The following is an 11390-nucleotide window of genomic DNA, read 5'->3' as shown; positions in this document are numbered from 1 at the left end:
ATTCTGACATGTTCTACATCCTGGAGGACCTTGTCACTACGGATCAATTGGAATGAAAGTAAATCTAATCCATTTTCTGGTAAGTATAATTCCCATGTCTCATAGAGAAACTATATTGCTGATATGCATACTTGCCGAAGGCTATTTTGTGGTATGTATACTTTCCATGGCCCAGAAAATGTGATATCGAAACACTAAAATGTGCCTACTATGCATTGGTACCCTCAATAATTACATACTTCATTCCTTTTTGGGCTGTCTCCCATAAGAATGTATTTATTATGCAGAAGCGAATAATTAAGACAATGAAACAAGTACCCCTGTCTTCCGCCACTAAACATCTCTTTAAGGAGCTCAGTATTTTGCCAGTGCCTTGTATCTATATTCATGAAACAGTGTGTTTTATTCATGAAAATCTCCATATATTTACAAATAGAGATGTTCACATCATAATACTTGTCATTCCAATGAGACATTTATAGCTGATCAACTGCTACATAAAGGTCACAGTAGTGTAAGGCACAGGGGAGTACTTCTGTACAAGAAGCTACCTTAACCCTAGGACTCACTCTGCTAAAATTTCCCTAGTACTCCATCTGGGGTCATACATGACCCCAATCAATATATAATTGACTGTGTGTACTAATCATTCAGAGAACAACGTACTGTCTTTTAATACTGTTTGTTTACATTTTATTTATTATTTAGACACATTTCACAGCTTTTTTAACAGGTATTTACATAGTAGAATTAAATTACATATGGCAGAGTAATTACATATCAGAAGTTACAATATTACTCTAAGTCATAATTTGTTTCACTCATAAATGTTTCACAATGGCTTCAAATTTACAGAAAATGTGATGAACAACTCAACAGGAAACATAATTCTAACCGGAATCCGTACCATAGTCATCTACACATATTTTGCAAGTAGTAACTATTTCAGAATGTTCCTTGCAAACAAATTTGTTACACTTTTTGGATGTTGAACTGTATTTTGTGTCCTTTGATCGGGGGGGGGGGGCAAATGGAGCACCTTCCTCGCTTTCTCTTCTGATTGTCGGGTATTACGTCTGGATGTCCATTGTCTAACAGATCATCAAATCCACACCGTTTGATACTGCTAATAATATCCTTGTTCCTTGCTTGTGGTAAACCCAAACGACGTTCCACTTGGGGCTTTGCCATTCCTTGGGCAACTTCATTAGAAAAAGACGTCTCTCTGTTTTTTCAACAGCAACACAGAAGAGTCTGTAGGCATTGAGTGCAGCTAGATCGACAAGATCATAAAATACTGCTAATGGCCAACGTTTTGTACCATTTTTCACAGAATAGTAAGAGCTCATTTGATCTAGCGTATCAACACCTGATTTTGTTGAGTTGTAATACAACACTACTTCTGGTTTTCGTTTCAAGTTTTTTTCTTTGGGCACTTCAAATAATTGATGTTGTGTTGACAGGAGTAGCACAGCCTTATTTCTTTTTGGAACATACGAAACTAACAGGGTTTTACTACTGTATGCGAAACTGGTAGTGCATTCTCCCCTAGTTTTCGAAGGCAAAAACTCTTTTGGGACTTCTTTTCTTGTAGAAAGTAGAGTACCTACAAGTGTCAACTTCATTTTCAACAATTCTTGGCCAAGGTCATAGCTCGTGAAAAAATTGTCAGTGGTAATATTCCTACCACTGCCAGCCAGATGACGCACTAAATCTAAGACCACTCTCTTGCCTTGATTCACTTCTCTCACATCACCACTCCTTCCAGTGTACATTTGACGATTTGTCAGATAACCATGTTCACAGTCTACTGCGCACCATATCTTGATGCCATACTTTCCTGGCTTTGAAGGAATGTAGACCTTGAAACTGCACCGACCTCTGTACAGGGAAAGATGTTCATCAACAGTAATGTTGCTGGAAGGTATAAATGACGTTTGACAGTGCACGGCAAACAAATCAAATATTTCATGTACAGCTTCAGCCTTATTTACAGTCCTCTCTTTCCTTTCAAGTCTTGTGATGCGGTCGTTAAAATGAAGTGAACGCAGAATGTCCTGATATCACCTCCTCGACATAGTAGCACGGAATAGAGGAGTGCCATATTCAGAGTCCCAAAATTCGTCAATAGGTTTCCCCCCAGCTCTTCTGTACGCCATACAGAATCAGCAAGCCTAAAAATGAAAGAAGCTCGCATCTGTCTGTATCACGCCAGTCAACTAATTTTCCAGACACTTTCAATTCATTTCCTCGTTGATTTGTTAATAAACTGCCTGAAACAGTCAACAGTTGAGCTAACACTAACTGTACTAGGAATACCTGCTGAAAATCGTTGTATGTTGCAGATTGGAAATCTACGAATTGATGGTTCTTTTGTACTCCATGCAATATCCCGACCCCTGCTTACCAGTACTGCACTTTCATCTTCTCCACTGTCATCATTTTCAGCAAGAATATCATTTGCTTCTAATTCATGTAAACACATTTCATCACTTTGGTCTACCTGTGTCTCTGTTCCATCATCTTCGGCGTCACTACCTTCTGAATCACTACTGCTACGAAATAAGTCTTCCATAGCTTGTTCTACACTATAGCCAGGAGCAAAACGTATTCAATCCATGCTGAAATTACACTGCAACAACAAACGTACAAACGAACTTCCAGTTTGAGGTTAGTTCTGAGTAACACCTGAATTCAGTGTTGCCAACTCAAAATACCTAAGAAAGAGATTGATAGTTGATAATCTATACAGTCTATGAATGTTATATATACTCTATCTGGGGTCATAATTGACCCCAACAGTAGTTTTTGTTAATTATTGATTTAAATGTTGCGTCAAGTGCTCTAAAAATTTTTGTGAGAGAACTACAATACTTTGTGGTAAAAGTCATAAAATTCTGGATTTTTACAAGAAATAGAAATATTATTTTATCCATAGTAAAGATGATTGGGGTCACTTATGACCCCAGAGTGAGTCCTAGGGTTAAAATGTTAGGTCTTGACAGAAAGAATTCAGATCCAAAATAAAGTCAATCCTACAGAAGCACTGCTTCTATTCAGTGGAAGAATTTATGAATAGTAATCTAAAACAATTTTTGTAATGTATTTTTCTGTGTGTGTTAAAATATTACTTTCAACTGACTTATTTGACTCTATTCACAGATATAACTGTTCCTTGTTATGGCTTATCTGCACTTATGATAATACAATGTAAATAGTGTTACTCTGTAATCATTATCTGATGACTGTATGTAACATACCAAAAAAGTTATGATTCGCTATGTACGGCGTATAATTTGTATAAATGTCTATCTTAAGAATGTCTATACTTATGCATGTAACTGAATACCTACAAAATAAGTATAGTTATGTATCAAAGCATGTTAAATGTAACATATCCTACATCTATGTGTAATAACACAACAAGATTTCTGGATGAATAAATAAATGAAATGAAATGCAGCAGACTATCACTAGATGCCGGGAGCAAACTGAAGTGTTACAATGTATTCCCACAAATGTGGTAAACAAATTACTGCTAAGTATATTTCCAATGGCCCACAAAACAGTTAAATCATTTATCAATTTGCCTTTTCATCAGATGCACTGACTGGCCTGACTAGATGAATTTATGAAATTATCAACTTTAGCAGACTGTACTTCTCACTGCTCTAAATTCTCTAATACTGATGAGGAATCTTTTATGAAGAATTTTTAGTTTAATGCATAGTGATTGACAGTGGCTGTCCACTAAAGAAGTACCTGCAAAACTATGCTATTAAAGGGCTTCATGGAGTGGACATGGCAAGACAAAAGAAAGGAGTAGCTGTTGCTTGGCAAAAAGGATGACAAATATGACCCACGACATGAAGCAATGTCTCTTTAATTAACAATAAGATATATTAAACATAAAATTTTTTAATGTAAATTTGTAAAGTGTGTCTCAATTTGTACATTTCTCACTACAAAGGCCCAGTTTACTACTAACCTATTCAATCTTACAAGGCTTTCTCCTATTTCACTGTCTTGGGTGCAGCTATAGATCTAGAATGGTAAATGTGTGTTCACCTGAACTTATTTTATACTTATTTGTAACTATATATCTGTAATGAACATACAGTGATTGGGCAAAAAATACATACATCCTTTTGCATTAATGCAAGCCCCCTCTATTTCATATCAGTTAATAATAAAAGTATGGTTTTTACATGGTGAAAATTGCACAATATTTCTTTTATAGTCTGACACAATGGGTCAAGAACATACAAAAATTTAAAATTACCAAAACAGGACCTCAATTATTACCTAAAAAAGAAAACAACATTGTGACAGTAGCAGCGAAAGTTATTATAACAGTAACAGAATAATCTGTTTTTGGACATAGTCAATTTTTTCAGTAACTATGAAAACGTGTGCTGAATCTGTTCCACAGCAACTAAGCAGGTGAGTTGTCTTTGCACTCAACTGAGAAATTGAGGAGAATAATGACTACCACAACAATGGGCTTCTGTATATGATGCAAACCATCTGTGAAAAAATGTAATCATATGTGTTAGTTCACAACACACCATGATTAGTGCACGCCAAATGAATAAAGAGCGCTCTCTGTAAGCACCTTGGTTCATTATTTAGTAGGACAATTAGAGAATTGTCCCTTTAAGTCATTCACAAAGTCTGAAGAGAAGAAGGATTAGTGCTTGAAGGTCTCTCGGGCATGCAGCCAGGTTGGCACGTTACGCCGTCGAAAATTCGTTCAACAACGACCAGCCAACCCGGCTGCATGCCCGAGAGACCTTCGAGCATCTCATTCGCCGGGAAAATCTACGAACACACAAGAAGGATTAGTGTTTAATGTCCTATCAATGACACGGCTATTACAGATAGATAATGTTCAAAGTTAAGCACAAAGATTGTTGCAATCATCACCATATTTTATAATAAAGCCAAAACAGTTGCTGCAACAGTTTTTCCTGAAAATGTGCAAAAGTGCAGTTTCCACCAAAATGCATGTAGTCACATACTGTTTTCTTTATACTATTCTGCAGTAGGTACGAAATATCATTTACATGGAAAATGTGTAGAGAGGATATTTCTTTGACTTGAAATTATGAATGGACTGGTGGGACAAATCTGAAGAATCGCCTGGATAATTGAAGACAGGAAATGTCAAATGTTTTAAGTGCCATTTTTTCACGAAACGCTTCTTCAGTGCTATTATGTTCTCGATACTCTGTTGCATGTCATTGGACTTGTTCCAAGTGGAAAATCATGGAGAAATTATTTCAAACATTCATTACTACATGGTGCACGATTTCAGTGCCAAACAGTGCTTCCCTCTGGAGTGACATGCATCAATATCTTTGTTCTACAAGACTTAAGTCAGCTAAAGCTATGAACCCATTCCATGTAATTCCAATGCATACAAACCTGACTTCTTTGATTTAAAAAAAGATCCTGAAACATTTTTGTCACTGCAGATGTTTAAGATCTCCAAATGCAGTATGATCGAAGTGTCTCATACTCATCCACCACATATGGCATGCTGTGTTTCATCTGAAAGACCAGCCATATTTATCAGTTGCAAATTAGAATGACTTGTTGATGATGTTGCCAGTAAACTTAGCAACATCTGATCCCAAGAATGAAGATGTGTATGAGACAGAAGTCAATACTAAGATTTTTTGCTTGAATGAATTTTTGTTATTTTCTTGTAAAAAATATATAAGATATGATTAAAGGTTTTTGTTGACTATAGTTTACCAGTTAAAATATCAGTCTGTATTTCTGTACTTATATTACCACACACAAAACATGGTGCCCCAGTATTAATGAACATGCAACAAAAATTTTCTTTTTGCACTTATAACCAGTCAGTTACCTTTTATGGCACTTTGAATGTTCTTAGTTGCTTTGTTTCTAATTTGCCTCATTATTTTTGAGGCGATGAGATGATCAGTGTAATTCTAAATTTTTTCAATACAAATAAATTATGTACAAAAGAGAGATATAGTTTTTTGATTCTTCTGACAAATGTGAGATTTGGTACTTACAACATTTGACATTTCAACTGAACTGTTACTGAAGTGCTGTTTGCATTTCATAAAAAAAGACAAAACATGTGACCATGTTACTGGGAATGCTGTAGCAAAACATTATGCTACGTAAGTCATAGCTTATGTACCTAAAACAGCTGACAGATTAATTTTCTATAGCTGTAGATACTGCAATAATGCACACCACAATTGGTAGTTAAGTTGCAGAGGAACAGACATCTGCGAAAGCAGCAATCACAGATGCTGGACAGACAAATACAGGCACAAGGAAGGTAACTGTGAAGAAACCTTGTGTAACAGAAGAAATACTTCAATTGGTTGCTAAAAGAAAGATTTTGGCCTTAATGCCATTATCAACTGGTAAGGCAAAAAATTTTGCTTCAACAAATGTCAAACTTTAAAATCTTCTTACTTGAACACATGTCTCTGTCAGAAGTGACCCTTCCCTTGACACGATTTGCAGAACTCATTTTTACAGTACCACTTGATAATGGTCTTGAGGAAAAAAATTCCAACTGTGAAATAAATAATCTCTACAGCCAATGGTGAATATTAAGTATTCTTAATAAATCTACAAGATTATGTTTGTGAACCCAAACCATGAGAAGTTGAACAGCAGTGTAGGTTGCTTAGCAATGAAATAAATAGGAAGTGCAGGGAAGCCAAGCTGAAATGGCTGCAGGAAGAATGTGACTAAATCGAAAACAGAAATGTTTACTGGAAGGACTGATTAAGCACAGAGAAAATACAAAACAATCTGCAGTGAAATTAAAAGCAAATTCATCAACATTAAGAGTGCATGAGGAATTCCACTGTTAATTGCAGAGGAGAGAGCAGACAGGTGGAAAGAATACCTTGGAGGCTTCTGTGAGGGGAAAGTACTGTCTGATTATGTGAGACAAGAAATGAGAATTGGTGTGGAAGACATTGGAGATCTAATATCAGAATCACAGTTTACAGGGCATTGGAAGACTTTCGATCAAGTAACGCAGATAACATTTCTTCGGAATTTCCTAAATAATTAGGCAATGTGGCATCCACACGACTAAACAAGTTGCTTTGCAGAATCTGAGAGTCCGGAAACATACCGTCAGACCTTTGGAAAAATACCATCAATGAATCTGAAGATATTAACGGCAGGTAAGCATTACAACTATCACACAGTCAGTGTAACAACTCAAGCAACCAATATGCTGAAAAGAGTAATATATAGAAGAATAGAAAAGAACACAGAAGATCAAAATAATAAGGAAAGTTCTGGAAGAATGTAAATAATCGAGGAGTAAAGCAGACCACTCACCAAATAGCAGAAGCGTCGAGTTGTTGACAGTGGCGAGCTGAAGAACACATACAAAAGTCCCCCCCCCCCCCCCCCCTGCCCACACACACACACACACACACACACACACACACACACACACAAAGCATCTATGTTGTGCCAGCTGTACAAACAATGCCACAACTGCAGTTCGCCAGGTGGACTGGGGTGGGGGTTGCATTAGGTGGGATGGGTAGAGGGAGAATGAGGCAAGAAACAGGAGTTGGGGACAGGTAGCTACTGACTCAGAAGGAAGCAGCAGATATACCAGCTAGAATATGGGAGGGAGGGATGGCAGGGGCATGGGCTAGGCACTATGCATATGGGTGCCAGAAATGGTGAGATGTGGGTGCACAGCTAAGACAATGTGGAGTCATGGGTTGGGAGGGAATTATAGGACAAAGGAAGAGGAATCTGTTGGTAAAGGATGTGGGGACAGCGAGTTAGTGGAGATAAAGACTGGCAGAATTATGGGAGCAAAGGATGTGTTGCAACAACAACATGGTTCAGAAAAGCTGGTGCTGAAGGAAAGGATATAGATGGCACGAGTTGTGATACAGCCATTGAATCTGAGTGTGATTGTCCACAGCAGGGTGCAGTTCCACTGGGTGGTTAATTTGGGTTTTCGAAGACAGATGGTTGGTGGACATGTCCATATATATGCTATGCAGTGATAACATACCATTACTATTTCACAGGTGGGCCTGCCCTTCAGGGAAAAGGATAAGCCTGCAATCAGACTGGAGTAGAATGTGCTGGTTGGGTGAATCTGACAGGTCTTGCAGCAAGGTCTTCGACAGGGATATGGCCGTGTGGCAAGGGATTGGGAGTGGCATAAGAATGAACCATGACAAAATGATGAATGATAGGGTTCAGTCTGTCCAGTCCAGGGTGACAATGGTTGTGCTCCTTTGCAGCAGATTCTCGGGGGCAGGGATTGTGAGATTAGGGGTGAGAGTATGGCTTGAGAAATCTGTTTGCTGACTACATCTGTGGTGGTCTCTGTGAGACCTTCAGCACACTGGGCAAGCAAGTTCTTGTCACAGCATATATGTCATCCACAGGTATGTTAGTTGCAAGGATTTTGGTTTGGAAGGGATGACAGCTGTTAAAATACAGGTATTGTTGGTGGTTAGTGGATTTAATGAGAGTGTGGTGAAGATAGTCATTAGAAAGATGAAGGGCAACATCCAAGAAGGTGGCATGTTGGGTTGAGGAGGACCAGGTGAAGTGATGGGAGAAATGGTGTTGAGGTAGTGGAGGAGTGAGGATGAGGTGTCCTGGGCTTGGATCCAGATCATGAAGGTATCATCAATGAGTGTTCTGGCGTTTTGTGAGGCTAGGAAAATTTGCTCTAGTTGGTACATAATAAGGCTAGCATAGCAGGGTGCCATGCGGGCACAAGACCACCAACTTGCCATTCACCGGAATGAATAGCCGCCACCCGACTGTGACCAAGAACAAAGTTAACATGCTGCTGAACACAACACACTCAAGTTTCATGGCTGCTTTACAACCCATACCATCTCAATCCTTCCCTCAAGAACCATCCTGACTGAACTAAGTACTTGGGAGTTGTAATTGCAACACATCCTTCACTCCCATGATCCTCCCGGCCTCCATCTGCATTCACCAAGTGCCTCCACATCCTCTACCCAACAGATTCCTCTTTCTCTGTACTGCCATCTCCTCCTAATCCATGCCTTCACATCACCTTATTTGTGTGACACACCTCAATGGAGCTAGTAACCACATGCCTAGCCTGAGCACCTGCCATCCGCCCCTCTCGCATTCCTAACCTGCAAAAATGCTGCCTCCCTCCCAACCATTAGCTTCTCATCCTCAACTCCTCCTCCCACCCCTTTCTCCCTCTAACCACTTCACATGACACAACCCCCCACCCGAATCCACCAGCTAAACTGCAATCCCAGCATTGTCTGTTCAGCTGCTGCAATATAATAGTGTGTGCGTGTCAATGCTTCTGCTATTCAGTGAGCATTTACAAATTGAAGACCTGTTAGATGAAAGTCAATGTGGTCTTCATAAAGGTCAAGGCACAAGGAGGCAGTTCTGACACTGTGGTTGATAATAAATGCAAGACTTAAGATAAATCGTAACACAAACACAGAATTTGTCAACCTGGAAAAATGGTGAAAGATGGTCAATTCTCAGTAAAATAGATGTAAGCTATAGAAAAAGGCGGGCAATGTATAATACGTCCATGAACCATGAGGTGAAAGATAAAAATGACAGACCACGAATGAAGTGCACCAGTTAAATAGGCACAGATGTAATCTTTTGCCCCTACTGTTCAATCTACACACTGAAGAAGCAATGATGGAAGTAAATAAAAGAGTCAGTGGAAGTGCAGGGTCTGCTGAATGTAATGAACAACTTAATGAGCACGCACTATAAATTGAGAGTATGCCGAAGAAAGACCAAAGTAATGAGGGGTAGCAAAAATGAGATCAGTGATAAACTTGACATACAAATTGAGGAAAACAGAGAAATGAAGTGAAGGAATTCTACCACCTTGGAAGCAAAAGTAACAAATGATGTACAAAGAAAGGACAGAAAGAATAGGCTAACCCAGGCAAACTAGGCATTTCTGGCTGTAAGAAGTCTAATAGTATCAAACATGTCTCAATCTAAGGAAGAAATTTCTGAAAATGTATGAAGCACAGAATTTTACGAAGTGTGTCTTCGACGAAAGGGAAACTGGAACAGAAGAGATTGAAACGTGTGATACATGTTGCTATACAAGGATGTTGAAAATTAGATGGAGTGATAAAATAAGAAATAAGGAATTCTCCAGAGAACTGGCAAGGTAGGGAACATGGTAAAACATTGACAAGAAGAGGAGACAGTATTAAGACATCAAGGAATAACTTCCATGGTTTTTAAGGGGAGATTTAGAGGGTAAAAACTGTAGGGAAACTTAGATATTGGAATTTACCCACTATATGCTTGAGAGCATAGGGTGCAAGTGCTACTCTGAAATGAAGAGGTTGGCACAGGAGACTAATTCACAGTGGGCTGCAACAAATCAGTCACAAGACTGTTGGGAGAAAAAACTGAAATTCTAAGAATTCACATACATGTCTTAGTACCGATCCTTGCTTTCCAATGACTTGACAAATGGCACCTACATTGCTCAGATCCTGGGAACACATTAGGTAGTAGTGACTGTACACTAATCATTCTCAGCTCCAACAATACCTCTGAAAATTTCAGTCTATTTCTTTATTTAATATATTTACAAAATTAGGTTTGGTTTTGCAGACAGAGATCCAACAAAAGCATTAATGGTCTTGCTGCACATGGTCTCATGGTAAAGTGTTGTCATACTCTCACTGGTAGAAACAGGACAGACCTAATAGGTGTAAGTGTTGCAAACAAATTACAAAAGGTGGATCTTTTACAAGCAATGTTACAAATAAATTGTTTACTATTGCTTTTAATCGAGTCTGCTAACAACACATTAAATATGCTCCCTTATTCCTGTTTAAAAAGTGCATAACACAACCAGTTTCAGTCAAACCAACAGCAGAAAAATAAGTTTACATGTGGCTGACTCTCTATTAAAATTACATGCTACTTTCACTAACGTCTGTTATACCACGTGTCATGACAATGACTGCTGTACTGACACACAACCCATTACACAATTTTTTTCACTCTCTCCCATGTTGTTACTATCTGAATTCTTGTACATCAGAAATATTTTTATTCTCTCCAAACAAGAAAGGCAATGTATATTTTCTGTTAACACTCTTCTCAACTTTATGATGCAAAGTATTTCCAGTATCTCACCTGCTAACTCTCTGTACTTTTTCCTTTTATTTTTATGTTCAAGACCCCCGGGGAAATATTTTCTTAAAAATATCTTTAACCAATTTAAACATTTACTATTGTACCACCACCAACAGTGTTAATCAACATTACACTTTTGTTCCTCTTTATAACTGGTACCTACTTGTTTCATGGAAAATTGTGTTAAGTCAATACTCCACAATCAT

The sequence above is a fragment of the Schistocerca americana genome, chromosome 5 (assembly GCF_021461395.2).
Source record: "Schistocerca americana isolate TAMUIC-IGC-003095 chromosome 5, iqSchAmer2.1, whole genome shotgun sequence".
Taxonomy (NCBI): domain Eukaryota; kingdom Metazoa; phylum Arthropoda; class Insecta; order Orthoptera; family Acrididae; genus Schistocerca; species Schistocerca americana.
Note: the sequence above shows the minus strand (reverse complement) of the source record.